The sequence below is a fragment of the Danio rerio genome, chromosome 17 (genome assembly GCF_049306965.1).
Source record: "Danio rerio strain Tuebingen ecotype United States chromosome 17, GRCz12tu, whole genome shotgun sequence".
NCBI classification, from domain to species: Eukaryota; Metazoa; Chordata; class Actinopteri; order Cypriniformes; family Danionidae; genus Danio; species Danio rerio.
Genome location: NC_133192.1, coordinates 11399721 through 11414549, shown reverse-complemented (window position 1 = coordinate 11414549; position 14829 = coordinate 11399721). Strand labels below are relative to the sequence as shown.

At 35.6% G+C, this 14829-nt stretch overlaps 1 protein-coding gene and 1 long non-coding RNA gene across 3 annotated transcripts in view; one reads left to right on the top strand and one right to left on the bottom strand.

Annotated features, from left to right (window-relative positions):
- Window positions 1–14829, bottom strand: part of sec23a (Sec23 homolog A, coat complex II component) — a 175667-nt gene that overhangs the window by 42827 nt on the left and 118011 nt on the right. The window lies entirely within an intron of this gene.
- On the top strand, window positions 7086–10236 carry LOC137488071 (uncharacterized). 2 transcript variants are annotated; one of them, XR_011006958.2, is made up of 6 exons: window positions 7086–7174; window positions 7420–7563; window positions 8274–8390; window positions 8471–8523; window positions 8845–8931; window positions 9315–10236. It is a non-coding gene; the product is annotated as an uncharacterized lncRNA (long non-coding RNA). The 2 variants fall into 2 exon arrangements; XR_011006959.2 differs by lacking the exon at window positions 7086–7174 and having other exon boundaries at window positions 8482–8523.

The window sequence follows — 14829 nt, the reverse complement described above, 5'->3', positions numbered from 1 at the left end:
AGCTAACTCGTTTGTTGTACACTGTAAAAATAATAAGTTTTGTATTTTAGAGCTCATTGACAGTAATGAAATGCATTATGGGACCTTTATCTCTGCTCTGTCTAGTTTTGATCTTGAAAATTCAACTCTGCAGTATGACAAAGGGACTTTTATTGGCATTTTAGTAGTTTGAAACTATATATTGTTTGAGAAACATTAAAAGAACAGACAAAGTACTGGCATCTGTATTACTAGGTTTATTACCAGGTATAATTTACAGCACCAATTAAGACATATTACTTGAAACTACATACAAAGTCACTTTATCAAACTTCAAAAGTAAGTACAAATTAATTTATGTAGCACCTTTCACAGAAATGAAGTTGTGATTGCAAAAAAAAGTTGTGATTTCGAAATTTGAACATAGGGCATACTTTTGGTACAGTGCAGTTTAAACTGGCATTTTTGGATGTAAGTATATATTTTTGGCACTGTACTTAATAAAGGTTTTCCAAAGTAGTTCTGAGCCCATGTGGTGATATTGCCAACACAATCTCACGGCAATTCTTAACTTTTTGATTTAGTGGCTAATTCGTATGAATGAAGTATGACTTGCTCATCCCCCAATGACGGTTGGGTTTAGGTGTAAGGTTAGGTGCCACACCTCCTTTTTAAAATCGTACAATTTTGTACGACTGAACTCGTACGAATTCGTACGAATTAGCCACTAAACTGACCAAACGTAAAATACTTACATTTCCTCGTGAGTTCAGGCTGGATATTGCATATGGATGAATTTTTGATGCAGTGAGGGATTGGAGATCGCAGTTGTTCAGCTTAGCCATGCGCTCTTAAAAAGGTGATTTATACTTCATACTTTTTATTCTATTTATACTTGATACTATTTATATTTATATATTCATACTATTTATACTTGTACTTCTGCATTGAGTGAATGATGCATGCCTTTTGCGTTGTTGTGCATTTATACTTCTGCATGCTGTTTGTGTTGCTGTGCAATACCACTTATGAAACACTAGTTGGCAGTAGTTTTTTAATATTCCTCTTTTTCAAATTCATTTGCAGGTGTTTTGTTTTTTCTGAATGCTACCTTAATGTGCATGAAATGTGCTAAAACTTGCTCAGAGGCGGGAACCGGCAGACGTGCAACAACTTTAATCAAAAGGTAAACACAAACAACAGTCTCCATCTGTAGCTCCTCTATGGGACTCGACACTTGTAAACACTCGCTCCATTGGGCTTTCCAAACCAACCAATCACAGAGCTTGTGCTGCGCATCGTTGCAATGTGTAGTTTCATTTTTTGAGAGGTGCTCACAGGCGTCAGCGACATCTGGCGTCAGCAAGGGCTATGCTACCGCTGTGCCGGAGCCAATGTCCAAATGTCTTTCTATCTTTATTTGAGAAACATTATTTTTTAAACATTTCAATTATTTTGGCACGTACTTGTTGGCAAACTGGCGATCCTCAGTCTATCTTTGCTCCTAAAGGACTAGACCTTTCTTGGATGCTGCTTTTGCACCAAATCATAATTACAGTCACCTGTTGACATCACCTGTTTCACATCACATCATTATTTAACCAGTTTACATGATTACTAGCCCTAAAGTGCTTCTGTCCCAACCTTTTTTTGAAATGTGTTGCAAGAACCAAAATTGGAATACGTGTGTTTTTTGAAAAACAAAACAATAAAAAAATCATGAAGAACATAAAACATTAAATCATTAGATTATAAAACATTGGAACATTAAATTATGTTTGTCATATTGTCATGAAATACAACTCAGAGTAAATGTAGAAATCACTATTTTCTTTTTTTAAATTTGCATTACTGTCCAAACATTTTCTGATTTAGGTTTGTAAATCAAAACAGGTTAAAATCCATGAATGTAAAAGCATAAAAATAATCAAACTGTAAATTTAAGGATATTACAGTGTAGTGTTTAGATACTCGTTCTAGAGTTGTGTTTTCAGTAAACAACATGTAAAGCAGGTTAAAAGTGACTGATGAGAAAATGTCACAGTTTTTCATAGAAATCTGCCTGTTTTTATGCTCCATTGTGCATAAAATATTTGCATTTGTGTTCAGTCAGCAAATGAAACAAAAGAACAGAACAGGAACAAGGAACAGGAACACATTTCAAAGATGAAAAATGTTAATGATTAAAGAGCACAATATAAAATATGCCACGTTACTATATATAAACTGCCTTTAGTGAATCCTGTTATAAACATTACATTGTTGACATTAATATTGAATATGGGTCAAAGATGAAAAGGCGTTTTCAGGCATCAAAACAATAAATTGACAAAACATTTGTCACAGTTCAGCCCCAGAATGCTTATTAACTACATGTTGAATCTGTATGGTTTAATGAATGTAAATGAAATTGAAAATGTTTATTCATTTACTTATCAGCAAGCAGTTTTTTTAAGCGATGAGATGCAGACAATCACTTATTCTTTTATTTATTTTATTTAATACTTGGTCGAGATAAATATATTCACAGTAAAAAAAAAAAAAAAAAACATTCACTATGTAAAACAAAAAAAGTTATTTTTACCACTAAAGTAGGTTAACCATGTTTAACTTTTTTACTAAATGAGATTCAACTTAATGTTTTAACCTTTAATGTCACTTTAATGCTAAATAAGTTTAAAATCTTATGAAAGCAGCAACTAATATTTTGCAATGTTGTTTAATATTTACTTCTCTGTTATAATGAGATTTTATTTGTTATCACAGAAGTTTAAACATTGAAGTAGAAATTAACTTGCACATAATATGCTTTATACAGTGCATCCAGAAAGTATTCATAGGGCTTCACTTTTTCCACATTTGTTTATGTTGCAGCCTTATTCCAAAATGGATACAATTCATTTGTTTCCTCAAAATTCTACACACAATACCCCATAATGACAATGTGAAAAAAGATTACAAATAAAAAGCTGAAAAATCACATGTACAGTAGCATTCAGCCTTTGCTCAATACTTTGTTGATGCACCTTCAGCAGCAATTACAGCCTCAAGTCTTTATGAATATGATGCCACAAGCTTGGCACACCTGTCTTTGGGAATTTTCGCCTATTCTTCTTTGCAGTACCTCTCGAGCTCTATCAGGTTGGATGGGAAGCGACAGTGTACAGCCATTTTCAGATCTCTCCAGAGATGTTCTATAGGATTTAGGTCTGGGCTCTGGCTGGGCCACTCAAGGACATTCACCGAGTTGTTGTGAAGCCACTCTATTGATATTTTGGCGGTATACTTTGGGTCACTGTCCTGCTGGAAGATGAACCGTCGCCTCAGTCTGAGGTCAAGAGCACTCTGAAGCAGGTTTTCATTCAGGATGTCACTGTACATTGCTGCATTCATCTTTCCCTCTATCCTGACTATACTTCCAGTTCCTGCAGCTAAAAAACATCCCCACAGCATGATGCTGCCACCACCATGCTTTAGGTATTAGCCTGTTGATGAACCTGGATTTCTCTAAACATAACGCCTGGCATTCACTATAAAGAGTACAATTTTAGTCTCATCAGACCAGAGAATTTTGTTTGTTATGGTCTGAGAGTTCTTCAGATGTCTTTTGGCAAATTCCAGTCAGGGAGTGGCTTCCGTCTGGTCACTCTACCATACAGGCCTGATTGGTGGATTGGTGCACAGATGGTTGTCCTTCTTTAAGGTTCTCCTCTCTCCACAGAAGAATGCTGGAGCTCAGACAGAGTGACCATCGGGTTTTTAATCACCTCCCTGACTAAGGCCCTTCGTCTGATCACTCAGCTTAGATGGCCGGCCAGCTCTAGGAAGAGTCCTGGTGGTTCCAAACATCTTCCACTTACGGATGATGGAGGCCATTGTGCCCATTGGAACTTTTAGAGCAGCAGAAATTTTTCAGTAACCTTCCCCAGTCTTGTGCCTCGAGACAATCCTGTCTCGGAGGTCTACAGACAATTCTGTTGGCTTATTGCTTGGTTTGTGCTTTGACATGCACTGTCAACCCTGGGGCCTTATATAGACAGGTGTAAACCTTTTCAAATCATGTCCAATCAACTGAATTTACCACAGGTGAACTCCAATTAAGCTGCTGAAACATCTTAAGAATGATCAGTGGAAACAGAATGTACCTGAGCTCAATTTACAGCTTCACACCAAAGGCTGTGAATACTGAGTACATGTGATTTTTCAGGATTTGTATTTGTAATAAATTGGCAACAATTTCAAAGAATCTTTTCCCATTGTCATTTTGGGCTATTGTGTGTAGAGTTTTGAGGAAATACATTAATTTAATCCATTTTGGAATAAGGCTGTGTATATATATCTGTTTAAATTGAATCCATGACATCAATTTAAACAGAATTTTGTTAAAGGTAATGCATTAATGCAAACAGAAAGAAGAGATGAAAAATGTCTCCATGTACATGATATTCTGTAGTGCATAACTGTCATCCTTGGAAATTAATTGGAAGAAATGCAGGTGTTAGTTTGAGTTAATAAACCTCCACATCAACCTTCACACAACCCTGGAAAAGGAAAAAAAAAATGACAGATCAATATTCCTTGTACAGATGCTTAATTGACCTCAGGCTTTTAAAAGACTGAATTCTTCCAATCATATTATATTTATATTTAAATGTGGTCCTTCTGCATAATTATAAATGATTGCATTCGTAAATTAACCACTGGTGTGAGACTCATAGTTTATAACAATGCAGAATAATCCAGAATCGCTGCAGCCTCGACTGATTCCCATCTGCATTCATTTTACCTCTTGCTGGCAGCTCTCTCACACACACACACACACACACACACACACGCACACACACACACACACACGCACACACACGAAAACTAATTTACCAAGGAATGCAGTAAATTAATGCTTTAAGCAATTGCAATTTCAGATGAATTAACGGATGACCAATTGGAAGCAACAATGGCAGTATTGTCGTGACAGTTATATTAGATTTATTTAGCGCATTTGTGTGCGAATGACTGCAGGCTAAAGAGGATGTTGTTACCAGTCTGAGTATAATGAGAAAATAAACAGTTTGGACATGTTTGTGTAAGATGTTAAATACAATCAGAGGACTATGTGGAAATCAATGAGCAATTATACACTGCAGATTATTGCCTTAATCAGTGTTCAATAATGAATTGAACTACGTTTGTTGATGTTTATGCTTGAAAATGTTTAATATAAAAAGGATGGCAGTATATCACTGTTTTCTCAAAGTTTGCAAATTAAATGTTGCTAAGTAGAATTGTTTATAAAATGTAATGTTTTACATATACACTGTTTACATTTTCCTGTAAAATCTACAGTAACTTTCTGTAAATTAAGCAAACTGTTAGCAAAAATGACTTTATTTACATTTATTACGTTTACATTATTACTTGAATTACTTTATTGCCATTTATTTAGCTGTATATGTATTTACAGAATTGTATATATTTACTGTAAACTTATCACAATACAACTGTAAAATACAGTAACATGCTGCGTACTGTAGTACAGTAAATTACATATATTAAAGTTAACTACAGTGTAATTTGCAAAAATGTTAACTATGTTGAGAGTCACTTACTTTAAATCAATTACAGTTAAAATACGGTGTTTTTATTTACAGCACCATTTCTCCAGTCATATGTGTTTGCAGTATTGAATATTTTTACTGTAAAATATACAGTAACTTTCACAATGCAACATGATGCATAACTTTTCTACAGTAAAATACAGTTTATATTACAGTTAAATACTGTGTAATTTGCTACACTGTGTTATAGTGCAGCAGTTCGAGAGTAACTTACTTTAAATCAGGGGTTTTCAAAGTGTGAGGCACGCCTCCCCTGGGGGGCGCCAGAGCATGTCAGAGGAGGCGCGGGAAAAAATATAATAAAAATATAATTATTAAGTTTAATCATTATATGTATTTTTATTATATTTAAACGTTTAAATTAAACAAAGCAAAAAAAATAATATGTCAAATATAAGTAAACCTTTTTTACTGTGAATAGCTGTGAATTTGCTTCTGTTTGGCAAGCCCGCCAATACAGGTATATGCCTGCTAATACAATGGGTTGGTTTCTGAGACCCCGCCGATTCAAAGCTGTAATGAAGTTCACGGCCCTTTGGCCGCCGGGAAGAAGGAGGCGGAGAACCGACGCAGTTTTAAAATGATTTATTAATAACAGTGACGGCAGCTCCTCACGGAGACTGTCGTCAAATTGAAAGCAAAAGTAAAATATGTCCGGGCCCGGTCCTCTCTCGGCTTCCTCTGCCCTCGTTCCTCCTTTTATGATCCAGAGCTTCTTCCGTGGGATTCGAGGCAGGTGCGCACCGCAGGTGTATCCACTGACGCGGTGGCCACACTCTGTTCCCACGGCTCTTGGCCACGCCCCCTCGCCACAAAAGCCTTCAAGTTCAGGGCTTAAACCCAAAAGACGACGATATGATGATCAGTATTTGAGTTTAGGATTTACGTGGACAGGACCAGCTGATGAACCACGACCTTTATGTGTGGTTTGTCAAAATATTTTGGCTAATGACAGCATGAGACCCGCTAAACTTCGACTGTTTTGACTGGGATGGACAGTTCTTGGATCTGTTCTATTCATATTGAACCATCATCCTAGTTTTAAAAACGTTATATTAAATACTTTAAATACTATTAAATACTATTAAATATTCTGTAAATAATTGCACTTTCATGCAAATGATGATAAAAGTGAGTTAACAGTCTGACATCTGTCTGTGTCTTTATATATACTGTATGTATATATATATATATATATATATATATATATATATATATATATATATATATATATATATATATATGTGTGTGTGTGTGTGCACTGTTAGACATTTCTGTAAATTACACAGTTATTTACTGTATTTCACCCAGTGTAATACTGCAAATTCCTTTTACGGTAAATAACTGTATTTACCGTTGCATTATGGGAATTTAGTGTGACGTCGAACAACATATACAGCGATGTACTGTATTTGTAAAAATTCGTGTATTATACTGTATTTTCCACAACTGCTTCAACGCCACCTTGCGGCGATTCGACTACTCTGCACCACATTTTGCCTGAGGACCCTGGAGCAATTCTGGAGGACAATTTATTAGTGTGCCTGAAGAACATACTGGATTTAACAAACTTTACTCTGGTAAGCTGAGGCAGTGTTTCATTTTACAGAATGTTTTGTGGACGAGAATAGAACAAAGTAAAGTATAAAGTTGGCTATTATTATTTTCTCTGGCTTGGCGTTATTTCGCCCATTTGAGAAATATATCATCTATTAAGATGTTACCTTTATTTAATTTATTACATTAACACTACTATTACTTTAAATAAGTCTGTTTATGACTATTAGCCATTGTTCTCGTCATATCTTTTTATTTATTTACATAGGAACCGGTGTTGCAGCGGGTTTTGGTTTAGGAGGGAACCAGAGGTATGCAGACAGTTTTGGAGGACACTTAGCACGAGACAACGGTCCGGCAGAGAGTGTTTTCCCCCAGAAGAATATGAATGAAAGACCAACAAATAATCCAGGTAAAAGCGCGTCTGTCTGTGCTGACAACACTCGACATTGATTTGAGCACCTCTATTAGCATTTGTTTGCTCAGCAACATTGGCTGAAGCGATCTTAAAATGGTAATGTTAACTGTTAGCTAAACTGAGCTAAGTTTATACTGAATTGGACTCAAACTCATTTTAACGTGCAACGTTTAACTTATATTGATTTATACTATATATATTAGATGTTGTGAACTTATTTTTCTCTGGTTTAGAGTAACTTATAACGTTAGCTTGAGAAAATAACATCGCGACGTAACCTATAAGAACGTTAACTTAAATATATACAATATGCATAGAGGTAAAGTTGGTTTTATATTCGCACATTCGTTCATTTAGAAGACTCTATACTGTTTACCATGTTACTTTGAATATTCGATCAGAATTAGCATCCCAGTATGACTTGAAATCAACATTAACACTGTTTATTTGACCGTGAGCATGTTGTACTTTGATAGTCATTAGCTGCTAAAATGATTTCGCTATTTAGAGTTTGCAAATAATACTTTTATGAAATTAAATTATTAAGGGGGAAGTCTGAATCTGCTAATATAAAACCAATTTTACCTCTATGCATTATGCTAATAACCACCTTTTTGCTATTTATTGTTTGCTAATTATTTTTTATCACAACTCTTGACATTTGGTTTAACATAATTGTTACCATTATATTTTTTTCTGTTTAGATATGGCACTGGCACAGCAGCAGGTTTTGTCTGAAGAAACAAACAGCATTTCAGAGGAACATCTTGATCAGCACAGCCTTATGCTTAAAAAATAAGCAAGACCAGTAAGCAACCAAGGTAAACAAATAAAAAAAAGTTGTGTGGAGGTTGTGGATTGTAGCATGGTATTCTTATCTGTATTTTTGGCTTTTTTATAGTCTCAATATAGAATACTGGGAGCCTGCCTGTGCAAACTGGACCTCATACAACAGTAAGTACTGTACATCTATTTGTTTCTCAATATAGTAACGTTACTTTTAATACAAAATGTGTCACATGTTTAGTTGCTAGCTAAATAAAAAAATCGTTTTCCCTTTTTTATTAAACCATTTAGTAGGTTTTTTTTTCATCTTTGTTTATAATATTTTTGAGCAGATTGAGGTCTGTCATGGGTCAGACATTTCAAAATACAATAATTAGTATTGGGATACATGCATTTGTCTATGTATTAAATGTCTTTTTCCCCATTTCATGTTGCCTAAATATTTTGTAATAAATAAAATAATACAATTTTTTGTATAAATAATTCCAGAGGATGAAACAAAATGCACAGCAACAACCAAAGTGGGCCAGAAGATAGCAGGAGAAGTAATGAAGAGAATGACAACCATGAACAACAGTGAGTTATCCTTCTTTCACCAGCTAACTGAGAACTTGTATTAGGTGAGACACTCTCAATAGTTTTATCAGTATTCAGTCAGTTTTAGTTTATTAGAAATACATAAAACAAATAGTCTAATCTGTCCTGCAGTGAATCAACCCATCACAAATGCTACAATGTTTTTGTAAAACCTTGTTAGGGAAAAAAATAAACAGACATTCTGGTTAGTTATCTTTTAAACATGGTAGTGAGCAGGTTATGAGCAGGAGCCAGTTGCTCAGTACCAGCTGAAAACTACCCCAACCTAGCTGCCATGCTTCAAAATAATTAACCAGTATATGATTTATTTTTTTTAAACAAGCTTCTTCTATGCTTATGTTAGTCTGTTTGTCCTTATCCAGAGTTCTTCATAATCCTGGACTGGGCCAAATCCTGACCAGATGCTGTGGTGGTCATGGAGATGTGAATCCTAAAAGACACACGTGATCAATGAGTTTCCGCATTGATCCAATGGGCCAGCCTGACCACCCGCTGGTGAACTTTCAAGCCTCCGGTGCCTAGACTGCGGCCTTGCACAAGTTTGGCTAGAGGAGAACTGGTCGTGCCCAACTGAGCCTGGTATCTCTCAAGGGATTTTATTCTACACTTTCGTCAGTTGGTGAAGTTTGTTCCATGCCACTGTCGCCACTGGATCACTTGGCTACGATTGGTGGATCGGTGGATTTGCTCTTCAGTGTTTGGACTTTCAGCAGTGACATTTACTGCTTCAATTCTGAAAACTGGACTGAAGCAGCTTCAATTTACAAGAACTTCTATGTTAAGCTGCTTTGACATCATTGATCTACATTGTAAAAGTGCAATAGAAATAAAGATGAATTGCATTTGAACATGTGAATTCAGACCTTGTTGAGCATTTGACACCAGAACTACTAATATTTTAAAGTTGGGTTGTTTCTGAGTCGGCTAATAGTTACAAATATTTATTTTTCCAACAATATGCAATTCAGAAGTTTAAATTTTTATTGTACATGTATGTTCTAGTGCTTTGTGTGATTTATTTATTTTTAATGTGTTGATTTTATTGCTTAATGTAATTTTCACACATTTTCCTTAAATGCTTTAAGCATTATTAATGTTTTAAAGAATGGAATATTTTGTAATTGTGTCTGGTTTAATGTCAGTAGTACTTAGTACAATTGGTTTTTTTTTTCTCAACAATATGCAGGTCAGACACTTAAATTAGTTTTGTACATGTATGTTAATGTGCTTTGTCATTTTCAATGTTTTTTTTTTCTTAAAATAAAATATTTTGAATGATTGAAATGTAATGTTTTTACACATTTTTAAGCTTGTTTTAAGCATCTCCAATGTTTTAAATAAAGAGTGTTTATTTTGTTAATATTTTGTAATTGTGTCTTTTTTAGGTCTATAGTATTAAAATAATATTAATAAAATTATATTATAAAATATTTAGGACAAAATTAAAAGGTTTACAGTAGCTAACTGTTAACTTAGGTTTTTACAGTAGTTAACCATTTTCAGACACTACGGTAACATGCTGTAAACGGATTTAAAGTTGTATACTGTAAATCTAAAATACAGTAACTTACTGGCAACAGTGTTGCCAGTAAGTTACTGTAAAAACCCTTTGAAATGTCTAACAGTGTGTGTATGTGTGTGTGTGTGTGTGCGTGTGCGTGTGCGTGCGTGCGTGTTTGGGAGGAGGGGGGTGCCAATGGATAAGTTGTGTCAAAAGGGAGGCCCACTGTCTTAGACTTTGAAAAACCCTGCTTTAAATCAGTGACAGCAAAAATATTTATAAATACTGTATTTACATTTACCGTGCTGTTACACATGAGCGTCTTTGTATTGGGTTGTTTCTGTGCCGCTGTGTGTGTCTCTCTCTTTCTCTCTCTCTCTCTTCCTGTCCCGTTCCAGTTTCCAGGTCGCCCCGCCCTAATTGGACGTGCTGCATGCGTGCGCAGTGGTTGGTGCTCGGAGAATGCAGCATCTTTTGAAAAGGAAACCGATGGTGTCAGATCGCTGGGGGGAGAGACGGAGAGCTTTTCATAGAATGTGTCGTTCATGTTGTAGTAGAGCTGCACAATTAATCGTAAAAAGATCGCGATCTCTATTTGACCCCCTAGACGATCTTAATCCAGCATTTTTACGATTCTGTCAATCATATTTTCAAGTTCAGGAGAGAAGCAGTGGTGGCTGCACAAGTCTTCACATTGTTTTACACACATTGTTCAGCAACGTGGACACCTAAAAAATGGTGTTGAAAGAGTCACATGCTGCATTCATTAGATATAATTCACCTCAAAAATGTTATTTCTGGCTTCATGTAATGTATTTGCGACCTCAAAAACACACGTGACGTGAGCTGAACGTCAGCTGTTACCACAGGGATGGCGCGCCTCTGAATGAAGTCTACTTTAGTGAACAGAACCTGCATATGCTGTGAATAACAGGTAATAAAGTTGTTATTAACATTCAGTTTGTGGCACAGAGTGGTCGTTTGCGAGCTGCGTGTGAAGTGAAACGCTCTTAGCAGTAAAAATTAAAGCGAAAGCGCACACAGTGTTGCCAGATGTAGCTGTCTGATTTAGGGTTGGGCATCTAAGCTATAATGCCGATACGATACGCATCTCGATACAAAGAATACGATCCGATATATTAGCGATACATTTGTGACATTGCGATGCAACACGATACGATTTACACCCATATCACGATACAATGCGATAATTCAGCACTAACTTATTAGATCAAGTTTATGAGATGATGTAAGAAAGGATTCTGTGCCATTGAATGAGTTTGATTATTTTTTAACCAAGTAAAACCAAGACTTTTTTTACAAACTGGCTTTTCTCTCAGAGCCAGAGTGTCAGTTTACAGTAGAGGGCCATTTTAGAACATATAGCACATATTATTTAAGTATTTTCAAGATAAACAGAATGTATAAGTGCAATATATATTATAAATGTATATATTTGCACTCTTTCAACATAAAGGTTTACCATTGCACAACAAGAATTGGGATTTAACTTTTCAACTATGAAAACAAGTTTTACAAAGATATATTGTGCCACTGAATATTCAAAACTTAAGGTCGTGAACTAGCAGTGTTATGTTGCTTTGAAACATCACTATCACTGTAAACAACAGGCTAATAAAAATATAAATAAATAAAAATGAACAGGAGGTGTTTAAAACCTTCGTTCTCCGTGACACTAGGCTGAATATCTTTGCAGATGAACAATGCAATAGCATTCGTTTTTGGCGTAGAGCGAGCAGAACTGTTGCACATGGAGAAAACTTTCAATGCTTTTCTCACCACTTTTGGAGCTGGTAGCTACAGTTGAATTTTTACAGTTTATTTTGCAAATTGCATCTGTCCTGTCAAGTCGTCCTTCCTTTTTGCAGAATCCATAATGTTGCCATACTTTAGATTTAAAACTCAGTGAGGAATAAAATGTTTGTTTTTCTTCTCGCGCTTTCTGAGGGCGCACCACTAGCTTCATCCGCACACCTGATACACTGAGTTGTAGTGTAAGTGTACACATCCGCAAGCCCGTTGCTAATGCATACTTTATGTAGGTCGATTAAATTATGCGCCAAAAACAGGTTGACAACACTTTTTGATAAATAAAAAATACATTCTATATTAAAAATATAAGTTGTATCTTGGAAAAACCGATGCATCTCGCAAAAACCGATGCATCTCGATTTGCTTCCAAAATTTCATTCATCCTCTGCTGCTCTACCGATGCACTCGCATCGTGCACGCGCATGACCGCGTATCGATACATATCGGTTAATCTTCCCATCCCTAGTCTGATTCCAGCCCAAAAAGTATCCCAAACCCAGCGAAATGCAAAAATACTCACCCAGTCTTCTGTATTCACGAAAATCACATGAGTGACAGATTTTAAGCAGGAAATGACCGATTGTAAGCAAATGTCTCAAACACAATAATTCAACATCAGAATTATCATCAGCATTAATGATCAGGACAAATCGAAAGTCTGTTCCAGTACACCATTCCAAGTCTATACAAAATTTAGCATTTCAACCAACAGTACAGCTACACAAAGCCTATTGCTGTTTTACCACATGTTTGAGAATAACAATAATAATAGCGCACTCATATTAACCTTTATTTTATATCTACAGAATCGTGAGAAAATCTTAATCTTTATTTTAGACAAAAAAATCGCAATTCTCATTTTAGCCAGAATCGTGCAGCTCTATGTTGTAGTGCTGTTTCTGGTTCATTATAAATTGTGAACTTTAAGGTGCTCTCCACCTTTTTCCTCTCCCCTCCTTACAGTAACTGTCATACATATATTTTGTCTGATATAAGCTGTAAACTAGGTAGGGAGGTGCCATTTACTTTGACTCTCCTGTTTTTGGTTTAGTTAAGGAGTAAGGGTAGTATTTGTAATTTATTTTCTTTATTTCTTTTGGATTCATTAGGTAAGTTATCTTTAGGGTGGAGTTAGTTAATGTTTTGTTTATTATTTTGGCCTTGCTCAGCCCTGAAGCTATTTTTGCTTGCACTCATTTCTTTGTTTCTTGTAAATCCAAACTTTTTCCGTCTTCTCACAATAAAAGAACCTGTAAGGTCATTTAAATCATAATCCTGCTAACTGCTTATTTATTTATTTTCTTTAACTTTTATGTTCAACCTCAGCCCTAGACATTTGAGGTCGTAACAGTGCCATTTATTTTGCTGTATGTATTTACAATATTGTGTACTGTAAAATATACAGTAATTTTCATAACGCAACTTTAGAATACAGTAACATGCTGCATAACTGTAATACAGTAAAATGCAATACTTATTACGGTTAAATACAGTGTAATTTACCAAAAACATTGTTAACAGTGTAGTTGTAGTGCAACAGTTCCCCAGTAACCTTCAGTAAATCAATTACAGCAAAATAACTGTATTTACATTTGCACTGACATTTATTTTGCTCTTTATGTATTTACAGTAATGAATATCCCTACTGTAAAATATACAGTAATTACAATTATTATATGTACTGTTTTGAAATTACAATGCAACTTTAAAATATTAATATACTGCATAACTGTCCTACAAAATATAGTTCAAATTACAATTACTGTTTAATAGCAGCATATTTCACACAATAATGATGACTGGAGTAATTATTAAGAAAATCATTTCAAAATATACTCCAAAGCAGGGGTGGCACAGTGGTTAGCACTGTTGCCTCACAGCAAGAAGGTCACTGATTCGAGTCCCGGCTGGGCCAGCTGGTATTTCTGTGTGGAATTTGCATGTTCTCCCCTTGCTGGTGTGGGTTTCCTCCGGGTGCTCCGGTTTCCCTTACAGTCCAAAGAACTAGCGCTATAGGTTAATTGAATAAACTAAATTGGCCGTAGTGTATGAGTGCATATGGGTGTTTCCCAGTATTGGGTTGCAGCTGGAAGGGCATCCACTGCATAAAACATATGTCGGAATAGTTGGCGGTGTATTCCGCTGTGGCAACCCCTGATAAATAAAGGAAAATGAATGAATATACTTCAAAAGGAACAAATTTAACTTGCAATGCATTTTTATAAGTGCAAACACACACACACAGAACTAGCACAACAATAATTAGTCGTGCTTTCATACAAAATGCATTTATTTCACAAATACTACAGCAGAGTCCTGTCATCAAATACATGAAAGATAAGGCAGCAAATAACTGGTGATATACTGTGTTGTTGTTTCTGCTGTCCTCTAAAAGCCTCCATGAACCCATATATGCAGTACTCTAAGTAGGAGCATTTGCACCCTTCAGACTCGCAGTAAGCATCTGCCATTGTTCCTCTCTCTCTCTCCCTTTCTCTCTCTCTTTCTCTCACGGTATTGATCATCCCTTTTCTCCAAGTGAT